The sequence below is a fragment of the Octodon degus genome, unplaced genomic scaffold, assembly GCF_000260255.1.
Source record: "Octodon degus isolate 3935 unplaced genomic scaffold, OctDeg1.0 scaffold00065, whole genome shotgun sequence".
In the NCBI taxonomy this organism is placed as follows: Eukaryota; Metazoa; Chordata; class Mammalia; order Rodentia; family Octodontidae; genus Octodon; species Octodon degus.
In genome coordinates this window covers 4,237,955-4,250,436 of record NW_004524641.1, presented here as the reverse complement: position 1 = coordinate 4,250,436, position 12,482 = coordinate 4,237,955, and the positions used below count along the sequence as shown (strand labels likewise).

At 40.2% G+C, this 12,482-nt stretch overlaps 2 pseudogenes; one reads left to right on the top strand and one right to left on the bottom strand.

The window, feature by feature from the left end:
- The first annotated feature begins 416 nt into the window (after positions 1-416).
- Positions 417-3,004, top strand: LOC101583402 (annotated as a pseudogene).
- An 8,621-nt stretch (positions 3,005-11,625) lies between these two features.
- On the bottom strand, positions 11,626-11,955 carry LOC101583005 (annotated as a pseudogene).
- Between the last annotated feature and the right edge of the window lie 527 nt (positions 11,956-12,482).

Sequence of the window (12,482 nt, the reverse complement as noted above, 5' to 3'; positions counted from 1 at the left end):
CATAATATTGCATTATCTTTAAATTCTTTAATAGATTTCCTTTAAGTTTAACACGGAAATAAGAGCACCTATGGAGAGGAGGAAAGATGATCTTTGCCTATTTGGCTTTATAAAGAAGAATTTTGTTTGACCTTGTTCTTTTTGTTGTTGTTGTTTTAGTTTTTTTTGTTTTGTGTGTGTTGTTGGGTTTTTTTGTTTGTTTGTTTGTTTGTTTGTTTGTTTGTTTGTTTGTTTTTGTGGAACTGGAGATTAAACTCAGGCCCTTACACTTGCCAGGCAAGCACGTATTCTACTGAGCCATCTCCCCGGCCCCCTTGACCTCATTCTTGATTGTGTTGGTATTAATATTAGATTAAAAGATGCTAAGCAGACCCTAAAAACGGTAGAGATTTAGGGGAGTGGGACTCAGTGGCACTATGTGGCGCGTTTGTGTCTGACGGGCCCATAGGGCCGCCCCGGGGTAAGGACTCGGGGCTCGGTGGACAGCCTTGCGAGGGGGGACCGGAGCCCCCCGCGGGAGCCTGCGGTCAGGCCGCGCGCCGGTTCGGTCCTGCAGCACAACGACCCCGGGCTATGGCGGGGTCCAGGCTCTGGGAGGCTGGAGCCCCAGCTCCGGCGCCACCCCACGGAGCCGCTTACTGCTGCGGGTTTTGGGATCCCCGGACCGCCGCTGTTACAGTCTGCCTCCTCCTCAGAAGGTCCGTTACCTTCTCTTTCCCCCACAATGCAGGCCGGCACCATAGCCCGATGGGGAAAAAAAAGAAGGGGAAAAAATCAACGAGGGTGATCTCACTGCACAGGTTGAAACCGATAAAGCCACAGTTGGATTTGAGAGCCTAGAGGAGTGTTATATGGCAAAGATACTTGTTGCTGAAGGTACCAGAAATGTTCTAGGTGGAGCCGTCATCTGTGTAACAGTTGGAAAGCCCGAGGATATTGAGGCCTTTAAAAATTACACATTGGATTCCTCTGCAGCACCCACCCCACAAGCAGCCCCAGCACCGCCTCCTGCAACTGCTGCTTCACCACCCACACCTTCTGCTCAGGCTCCTGGTAGCTCATATCCTACTCACATGCAGGTACTTCTTCCTGCCCTCTGTCCTACCATGACCATGGGCACAGTTCAGAGATGGGAAAAAAAGTGGGTGAAAAGCTAAGTGAAGGTGACTTACTGGCAGAGATAGAGACTGACAAGGCCACTATAGGTTTTGAAGTACAGGAAGAAGGTTATCTGGCAAAAATCCTGATTGCTGAAGGCACAAGAGACGTCCCCCTAGGAGCCCCACTGTGTATTATTGCAGAGAAAGAAGCAGATATAGCTGCATTTGCTGATTATAGGCCGACTGAAGTAACTGATTTAAAGCCACATGCACCACCACCTACCCCACCCCTGGTGGCCACTGTTCCTCCAACTCCCCAGCCTGTAAGCCCCACACCACCAGGCACTCCTGCTGCACCAGCTCCTCCTGTGGGACCTAGGGCAAGGGTGTTTGTTAGCCCTCTTGCAAAGAAGTTGGCTGCAGAGAAAGGGATTGATCTTACGCAAGTAAAAGGGACGGGACGAGATGGCAGAATCATCAAAAAGGACATCGGCTCTTTTGTGCCTAGTAAAGCTGCGCCTGCCCCTGCAGCTGCTGTGCCTCCCCCAAGTCCAGCAGTGGCCCCAGTTCCTACAGGCGTCTTCACAGACATCCCAATCAGCAACATTCGTTGAGTTATTGCACAGCGATTAATGCAATCAAAGCAGACTATACCTCATTATTACCTTTCTATTGATGTGAATATGGGAGAGGTTCTGTTGGTACAGAAAGAACTTAATAAGGTATTAGAAGGAAAAAGCAAAACTTCTGTTAATAACTTCATCATAAAAGCTTCAGCTTTGGCATGTTTAAAAGTTCCTGAAGCAAATTCTTCTTGGTTGGACACAGTCATAAGTCAAAATCATGTGGTTGATGTCAGTGTTGCTGTCAGTACTCCTGTAGGACTCATCACACCCATAGTGTTTAACGCACACTTAAAGGGACTGGAAACTATTGCTAATGATGTTGTTTCTTTAGCAACCAAGGCCAGAGAGGGCAACCTACAACCCCATGAATTCCAGGGTGGCACTTTTACAATCTCCAATTTAGGAATGTTTGGAATTAAGAATTTCTCTGCTATTATCAACCCACCTCAAGCACGTATTTTAGCAATTGGTGCTTCAGAAGATAAATTGGTTCCAGCAGATAATGAAAAAGGATTTGATGTGGCTAGCATGATGTCTGTGACGCTCAGTTTTGATCATCGAGTTGCGGATGGAGGAGTTGGAGCCCAGTGGCTTGCCAAGTTTAGAAAATACCTTGAAAAACCTATCACCATATTGTTATAATTAAGCCAGGAATTTTTAGACTCTTCCAGGTCATTTTGGTTCATTCTTATCAGGATACTTATATGTTATTAAGCACGTGGTTCTTTTAAAGTTAACCAGTTATTTTTATTATGAGGCCTTTCCAAATAAATTATTTATAATGGCATTACTCTATTTTTAAATGCCAGTTATTCCCAGACGCTGTTCACATCTAGTGAGTAAACACCATATTTGAAGCTGCATACTTCCTGTCAAGGGACATGTGCTAGTCTAGTGAGAAGGATTTCTATCAGGAGATACAGGACAGGCAGAATTGTGCTTCCCTAGAGACATACTAAAGTAATCTCAGTGACGTTTTGCTGTTCAAAATTTAATTGCCTGAAATTTCTTAGATGTGAAGAAAAATTAGGAAAATTACATTTCGTAGGGGAAGGGTTTTTGTATTAACCATGATTTAAATTTTTCGGTCCCACCATTCTGGTTTATTATACATGGGAAGGGTAGAGGCCTTCAAAGAAAATAAGTCAAACTGAAAAAGTCAAACTTTTCTTAGACATCTTCAAACATTTATTTTTGTATGAATCTTTAAAAGGAAGGATTGTGTTCCCCTCTTAAGGTAAAGCTATAAACCAGTTTCTTGGTATAATGAGGACTTACATGGGTATTCATTTAAATGTTTTGAATATATAATTCTGCAAGAAGAATTTAAGAAGTTGTAGAACTTGAATTTTTCTTTAATATAGCTAATTATAAATGAACTTAATCACCAGAATTTATTACTCAAATAACTAAAAAGCTTTATACAGAATACATGTATATATGTAAAATATGGTTACTAGAGTTGGATATGTGCCAAAGTCTATCACTAAGTCTTGTCTGAAGAAAAGAAAAGGGGTATATTTGTGACCTTTTAGAATGCTGAACACTGCTGTACTAGCTTGCAGCGCCTGTACTCCTAGCTGTTCAGGAGGCTCAGGCTGGAGGATCTCATTAGCCCAGGAATTAGAGGCCAGCCAGGCAATGTAGTGAGATGTCTCAAAAACAAAACAGAACAACTGATGCCCAAATGGTCATTTCTGCTTGCAGAAATTAAAAAGAGATAAACGTATTTTTTAGAAGTGTCTTTCCACCTCAACATTGTCTCATGTAAAATCAGACAGCCCTAAAATCTTGCTGGAGAGAAAAAATTCATTAGGTAGCTACTTCATCAGCCCAAATACTTAAAAAAAATTTTTTTTAAATTGTGGTTTTGCCTTTGTTTTGGAGGGAATAGGACATGATATTCAGGATAATAATGAATTGGGAACATTACCACAACATTACCACAGACTTTCTGATGGATTGATGCATTTTAATAAATGTTTGGAGTAACTTATGCCATTTAAAATAAACCTGACCAGCGCTTCCATGTACACACAGCATGTGGGGCTGTCACCTGAGATTTGCTTTGTTTCAGTTAGATTATTTCTCAGGTTTCATTATTATTTGGTATACAAGTGACACTCCACACTTTCTACAAGCACTCACTTTGCTATACTGTTATGAAAACAATTCAATAATCTGACTTTTCAGTAATTAGTGTTTTTAGGTTGAACTGAAGATTATGTAAAAACGTAAGTTTATCACAACGGACCATCATTAATCTGGGCCAGACCCAGTTCTATCAGATGAAACTTCAAAAGTAATTCATTTTTTTGCTAAAGTTTGTGGCTCTATTTGCTCCCTTTAAGGAAAAATAAAGTTATTATCTAGTAAAAATTGTTTGGGTTAAAAATTTATCCTGGTTATAATCTAAATCTGGAATCAGTATATTTGTCTTACCAGAACTGAAAGAAGAAAGTTAGAAATAGTGGTTTTTTTGTTTTGTTTAAATAAGAGTATTTAAAAGTTAAACTTTTTGTTTTCAGTATGTCTGGTCTAATTTTTTATTTATTGGGAATTTCTTTCACATTAAATGATTAAGATCCAGAAAAAGAAATAAAGGATGCTAAGCAATTCTACCATCCTTTCAGGTTTTAATAATAAACAAATTACATACAATAAAATACAGACATAAGTGCATAGAAATGTACTTCAATTAACTTAAGTAAAAAATACATATTTTGTACAAGGAGAAATACTCTTTAGTAAACAGATAATTTTGCTACCATAAATGTATGAGAACATTTATTGTAGTTAGTTTTATGAGTTAACAGTTTAATGCCATTATTTTTAACACAATTTTACTAATTTCTTCATAACTTGCTTCCTCTATTTTTACATCCATTTTAATAATTTGAATGACCACCTTAAACCTCTCTCTCTGAATCTAATTTGCAAAGTAAGATATTACATAGAAAACTATTTTTAGAAGTTCCTATTGATAATTGTAAAAAAAAATTATGTATGCTTTGGTTGCAGTTTTTAAAATATTTCAAGCATATTAAATTGTTTCATCATTAACTATGGCTTTCCAATATATTTATATGTATTAACATTAAAATATTTCTGTTTCAACAGGGAAACCAAAAGAAGCAAGAAAATATACATTTAAACCAGATAGGTGAAAAAAAAAAGGAAAAAGATGTTTGGTATGGTGGTGCATGCCTATAACTCCAGCACTCTGGAGGCCGAGGCAGGAGAATCTTCAAGTTCAAAGCAGCCTGAACCACATCATGAGTTCAAGCCCAGCCTGAACCATATAGCAAGACCCTGTCTCAAAAAAACAAAAGGACACTGTGCCATCCAGTACTCAGACTCCACAGGGTATGTTGTACAAGTTACTCAAATGGCATTCTGTTGTGTTACAATGACATATAGCAGGCTTCAAAATTAATAGTATCTTGCTGCTTACTGGCTTGTATCACAGGCCTTACACCAATTTTTTTGAAGGGCGTGGAAGAGGAGTTTAAAATGCCTAGATTCTTTGATAAAGCTTTTTGCAAATTTATGAGTACTAAACAATTTCAGACAGGTAATTCGGGGTAAGAATACACTCCAATTGCATTTCAACTCTTATATTAATAATTCTCTATAGTATAGCATCCTACTTGTTTATTGGGTAGCTTTTCTGTTCTTTCCCTCAGCCAATCTGCATTTTTAAAGGTTGGGGTGGGGGTGTTTGTCTGTTTATTTATGTATTTGGTGGGTCTGCAGGGTCTACAGGGTCTCACTACATAGATCGGACTCATAGTGATACCCCTATTTTCAGCCTTCCAAGAGCTGGGATTACAGGCACAGGCCACCACAACCAGACTCAGTCAACATCTCATCGCGCCCTGGGGGCAGGGCCAGCACAGCACCCCGAGGATGGAATCCCGGCCTCTGCGCTCTGCCTAAACAAGTGTTTTAGTCTGCTGAGCTATCTGGTTGGCCCTGTTTGTTTTTTGTAACAAAACTCTAACTCATGACTTCATGCTTGCCAGGCAGGCATTGTGCCACTGAGCTATGTCCCCAGCCCTCAAAGAATATGTTTGAAATAAGGGCTGGCCAAATAGCTCAGCGGACTAAAGCACCTGCTTAGGGAGAGAGCAGCTGCCAGGGTTTGACCCCCGGCCTTCCATGCCAGCCCTGCCCTTGGGGTGTTCTGAGACAGCAATTGAGACTGGGTGTGGCGGCAGCTGCCTGTAATCCCAGCACTTGTGAGGCTGAAAACAAGAGACTCACTAGGAGTCTGATCTAAGTAGTGAGACCCTGTAGACCCTGTAGACCCTATCCTAAATACATAAAAAAAGAAGAAAAAATTGAAATAGATTAGTATAGCTATGAACTTGTTCAGCTATGCTGTTTCTCACACCTGACCTCACAGGCTGGGGTTCACCCCAACAGTGCACGCACATGTGTAGGTAAGGGTCCATTCTTGTTGGACACACAGAAAACTCTTGACTCTCACAGTATAACTGGAGTCACTGTCACTTAACGTCAGCTTATAAAAATATTGTTTGTGCCATAAAATATTTTTGCTACATAAATCAAATTTCTACGTGATGTCAAAATACAAAACCTATTTCTACACCATAGAGAAGAACAGAGAATCTCATTTCAAACTCTAGATTCAGGTCGCTATGTGACATGACACTGGCTGTTTTCAAAATAAAATGAAGGCTCTCAGTGTTTTACAAACTCAACCTCATTGTCCATGAGCAGACGTTCTAAATATTAATTAGGGCACCATTTGGGGTTTCAACCATAGTGAGGTCAACCACCTGAGGCTAAAGCATCCGTTGATTTTGATTCATCAGGAGCCAGATTTCTCACAAGAGTGTTATATGCAGGTCTCTGAAGAAGATAGCAATACCACGTGGCTCTAGCCCCCACCTATCCTGAAAGGGTTCAGTTGGCAATAAGACTCTGAGGCCCATAACCCTGTGTCTTTGATTGAGAAGGACCTTCAACATGCACTCTTCGAAACTCAAAAGGGAAAGAAGCTGTCCAGCATCCAAGGTCATTAAGTCTCAACAATGAGATTCCAGCCCCACTGAGTTCCATTGGCACATGTGTGCTCCCTCACAGCACGGACCCAAGTTGCCCAGGCAAGGGACAGCTGCAGTGTCATGGCTTGCCTTTACCTGACTTTCTCCCCTTGAAGTCAAGGGGAAAATTCGGATATAGCATATTTAAGAAAACTGGGACTGTATTAAACAGTCCATGTTCAAATCTTACACAATGCCAGCTGGTGACCATAGACAAGATAATTAAGCTTCTCTCTTCTTTTTAAATTAAGAGTTAATACTGCAAACATTAGTAATAAAAGTAAAAGCTAAAAAGGAGTTAACAATATTGGATGTCTAAGGCTTAAATAAAATAATACATGTGACCTGCCTAGCTCATTTTTAGCACTCAGTGAGTGTTGGTTGTTATTCACTCATCTACTCATTCGATAAACATTGACCACCTACTGTGAAGCATTCTATAGATGAAGAAATTGAGGTCAAGAAATAGTGGGTAGGGGGCTGGTGAGACGGCTCAGTGGTCTAAAGCACCTACTTAGAACAAGCTTAGCAAAGCACAGGGACTGCGGTTCAATCCCCCAGCACCACATGCCAGCCAGCTGCGCCCCCTGGTGGGCTGAGCTGGCCCCACACACACACACACAAATAAATAAATTAATTAATTTTAAAAAATAAAGAAATAGTGGGTAGGTATTGAAAGTATAACATTGTGAAATACTATTGTGAAATACTGTCAGTCCTGTTCCCATTTTCTCATGTACAACTTTTAAAATCCTTGAAGTTTTCAAAGTGGCAATACCTTTGTCTTTTTTTTTTTTTTTTTTTTTTTTTTTCCTATTTTAGGACAGGGTCTACAGAGTCTATATGGTCTCACTGCATAGATTGGACTCTTAGTGATCCTCCTGTTTGCAGTCTCCCCAGGGCTCGGATTACAGGTGTGTACCACCATGCCCACCCAGTTTCAATTGCTATTTCAGCTTGCTCCAGGGTTGTAGCCAGCAGGTCAGGGCCCTAGATCTTTCTAGAAGGTGCTTTAATCTGCTGAGCTATTTGGCCAGCCCCATATCTTTGTCTTTATGCTAATGGGCTGACTATTGGCTGGCAGCCCCAAAGTAGCTTCACAGGGCGACCTGGTGACCTGAAAGCCTGGGACAGGATTGGAAGGTGAGGACTTTCAGCCCTATCCTCTAACTTCAGGGGTGAGAGAGGGGCTGAAGGTTATGTTGATCACCAGTGGCCAATGACTTCATTAGTAATGCCTGTGTGTAAAAAGCCCTGAAGTTGGAGAGCTTCCAGATAGCAAGCATGGGGAGGTATCTCCTGAAGGGCAGAGTGCCTGGAAAGGCAAGGAAGCTCTGTGACCCCTTTTTCCATATCTTACCTTGTACATCTCTTCATCTGTATCAATTGTAATTTCCCTTAATAAATTGGTGATAGAAGTATTTTCCTGAATTCGGTGAGCCACTGTAGCAAGTTAAGAAGATTCAGGGACTGCAGGAATTCTCAATTCATTGTCAGGTAGAAGAAAGGGTGAAAGCAACACTAGGCCTGTGGTTGGCATCTGAAGCGAGGAGGGGGCAGTCTTGGACACTGAGCCCTCAGTCTATAGAGCTGGATACTGTCTCAGTGGACAGTGTCAGAGCTGAATCGAACTGGAAGGTACACAGCTGGTGTCTGCTGCCAAAGGACCACTTTGCTGATGTGGGGGTGGAACCCAACAAACCTGAGCTCATAGGATTTTGTGTTGGGAAAAGATGGAGGACACTGAGTTTGCTATTCCGATATTTTGAACTGTTGCTCCTGAATATATTGGAATGACTTTGAATATATCTGTATTGTTTTCCTGAGCAAAAGAAAATAAGATTGAGCTATAAGAGTGACCCATTTAAAAAAAAATGTGTCTTAAACCTCAAAAAATCCATCCTATTATTTTACTTGTTCAAAATTTTTTTTATTTTATTTTTCCCATAATTTTATTGATAAACAAATAGCAATGAGGCAGTTTCAAACCAAATTGGTAGGACAGTTTCAATAATTAACACAGTGCATACATTCTTCCTAGTGGTTAATTACTGTACAAGAAGTGGACATGATACCCTATTTACAAACACAATTAGAACAAATCATTCTATTCATTAAGAGAATGTAACTATATATCTATCCTAACCACTTTGAATACACAGATACAAAATGGACATTCATCTATATCCTCTTTTTTGTTTAGTTCTGTTATTTGAATATTATAGATGTGTTAACTCAGCAAAATATTCTAAAAGAGTCCAATAGTCCATAATAGTATTGGGTCTTCTGCTTCACTGGCAATGTCAGAAATTGTTGACCTGACTCCCCTACAGCTCAACATAACACCATGGCTTTACTTATTTTTTTTTTAACATTTATTTATTGTGTGTGTGTGTGTGTGTGTGTGTGTGTGTGTGTGTGGCCAGCTCAGCCCACCTGGTGGCGGGGCTGGCTGGCATGTGGTGATGGGAGATCGAACCGCTGTCCCTGTGCTTTGCCATTCTTGTTCCAAGTAGGTGCTTTAGGCCACTGAGCCATCTCTCCAGCCCCATGGCTTTACTTCTTATACTTCGTTTTTATACTTTTCTGCTGGATGGTTAAGAGCAAGATAAAGCAAGACCTATGCAACAAGAGTTGTAGCTTTTAGGCCATGAATTTCTATAGCATCACCACTGAATCGAAGTTTTCAGTTCCTAACACATAATTGGGCTGACCAAATAGCTCAGCGGATTAAAGTGCCTGCAAGCAGGTGCAGAGGCCAGAGTTTTGATTCCGGTGCCTGCTGTGCCGGCCCCGCCCTTGGGGTGCACCTAGACAGCAATTGAGGCTGGGCGTGGTGGTACATGCCTGTAAACAGGGGGATCAGCTCTTGGGAGGCTGTAAACAGGGGGACCACTATGAGTCCAATCTAGTAGTGAGAACCTGAACACCCTGTAGACCATTCCCTAAATACAAAAAGAAAGAAAGAAATTAAAGTAAATATAATTTTCTTCACATGCTCTAATATAAATATGTAATACTTTTGGTTGTTATGTACAGCAACACAAAAATTCTGTTACAAAATGATAAAATCAATAGAGTTCAGTAAGTACTTCATTGTTTATTGAGTCAATAAAACAATAATATTTTCTCCCACTGAAAAGAACAGGAAGTAATTCTAGTAAAGTTGTCCAAATAGGTTGACTATTTTTATTGGTGTTCTATAAATGGACTTTTCAAACATCTTTAACTAGAAACTGAAGTTTGGTGGGTTGATGGGTACCTATACTTGTTAGCATGATATTTTGAAATGTTAAAAGTTGATTTTCTTCTATTTTTTTAATTTGAAAAACGAATCAAAATTGATACAAAAAATAAAATTTCAACCAATCAGAAATCAAAATACACATTTTGAGTGACAGCAGTTTCACTGGTCTATAATTCTTTCTGTAACCCAGATAAAAATCTCTGTATAGCTGCACTTCCATGATTATGCATTTCTAATGCAGATAATTATCCTAAGAAAAGTAAAATAAAAAAAGAAAAGTAAAATAGTCTTGGTCTGTTTTAAGTGTATTTAAAATGTGCTCTACTTTGAAATATAATCTTCATAATAAGAATATGGAAACTGATATTATTACAAATGACATTTTATTCGAACTGCCATTTGACAGTATAATTTTTTTATTTGTTTGTTTGTTTTTATTTTGGTGGAACTGGGGATTGAACTCAGGCCCTTGCACTTGCCAGGCAAGTGCTTATTCTACTGTGCCATCTCCCCAGCCCCTGACAGTATAATTTATAGCGAGTAGCTCCTAATTCATATGCTTTTGGGGTGTCTTTCTGTTGCTCTTACCAGACTTTGGTCACATTATAATATAGCTGTGAGCTTAGTATTCACTAAATATCTTGCCTTGTTTGGTATCATATCTTTGGGTGTGTGTGTGTGTGTGTGTGTGTGTGTGTGTGTGCGTGCATGCTGGGAATTGAGCTCAGAGCCTTGAGCATGCAAGGCAAGGACTCTGCTCTTTTAAATTTTCTGATTTTGAGATGAGATCTCTTTTTGTTCCCTGTACTGACCTGGAACTTGCTAGCATCCTGTCTTAGCCTTTTGAGTAGTGCAGCTTACAGATTTGTACTACTACACCTAGGTTCCATGTTAATTTTGAAGCTAATCAGAATAATAGTTCTCTTTGTTGAATAGGAGATGAGGTGAATGCCTTCATCAATTCCCACATCTTTATAAAATGTGCCAGTTAGGGACCTGTGCTGAGAAAACATCATGGTCCCTGCTTTTACATAGCTCAGAGTCTAGTGGAAGAACTAGCTCTTCAATAAATAATGACACAAATAAATATTTTATTATTATTAATTGTTTTTGTATTTTAGGGAAGGGTCTACAAGGTGTTCAGGATGTTCAGGGTCTCACTACCAGATCAGACTTGTAGTGATCCACCTGTTTACAGTCTCCCAAGAGCTGGGATTACAGGCACGCGCCACCATGCCCAGTCTCAAATGCCGTCTCAGCATGCCCTAGGGTCAGGGCCGGCATGACAGGCCTGGGGATTATTATTATTATTATTTGTAAACAAATACTTAATGATACATTGCTCTTCAGGGAAATGGTTACGGAGGCCTTTGGAAACTAAGAACACAACCATGAAGCACAGATCTAAATGAGTTTCTTACCACAGCCACCCTGTACACTATAACCTTTTTCCTCTCCAAAATGACCCTCATCTCACATGAAAATAGTTACCACAGGGAAAGCAAAAATCTAAGTTTGTGGCCAAAAGGAAAAACAGCAATTCCTTGGTTAACTGGTAAAAGCAAAGAACTCAGAGCTCTTCACTGTGCTGTTCTGGCCGTCCTACTCTTGTTCTTCTTGTGTCTTCTTCAGCCCATCTATGTTAGCCCTTAGCAGGTTTGAATAGGCATCTGGAAGTTACTCACTTCTTTAGAGCTCACCACAGTGCTGACCTTCTTTTTCCCACCCGAAGCTCTCAACAGACATTTGTTATCTGCAGGCTCAGAGCCCTCCACAGAGCCCTTCTTTGGGATGGATCTAGTTCGACCATCATATGTCTTCAGGATGATGAACACACTGCATGACATCCGGCCCTTATGAAAGAGCCTGGTCAGCTCGGTCAGGAACTGCTTGCTCTCCAGCAGCACCATCTCAATGAAATAGGATCCAATTCTTCAGCCAAAACCAAGTATCTATTTTAAAGACAATATGTGTTATGAAAGAAAACCATAGAGTGCGGTGAGCTAGAAGAGGAATTCGTTTGGAAGATCAGAGAAAGCCTTTCTGCAGGCCTGGCATCTAAAAGTGAGACCTAAAGAACGAGTTAGGCCTGGCATCAAAGTTGAAGCAATGGAGTAGAATTTACCGTTGCCTTCCCCATAGACCCACTTACACTTGCGGTCTAGTCACAGTTCGGTCTGAACTGTTACAAATAAAATACAGGCTGAAAGCAGCCTGTATACCCATCAACAGACAACTAGATAAAAAACAAAAAGTAGTATCTATATACAATGGAATATTATTTGGCTGTAAAAATGACAAATTTGAGAAATTTAGGAAAATGGATGCACCTGGAAAATACAATGTTGAATGAAATAAACTGGACATGTAAGCTTAAAAAAATATCTACCCACCCTTCAAAGCCATCTTCTTTCTCCACAGGCTTTCTCTAGCCAGT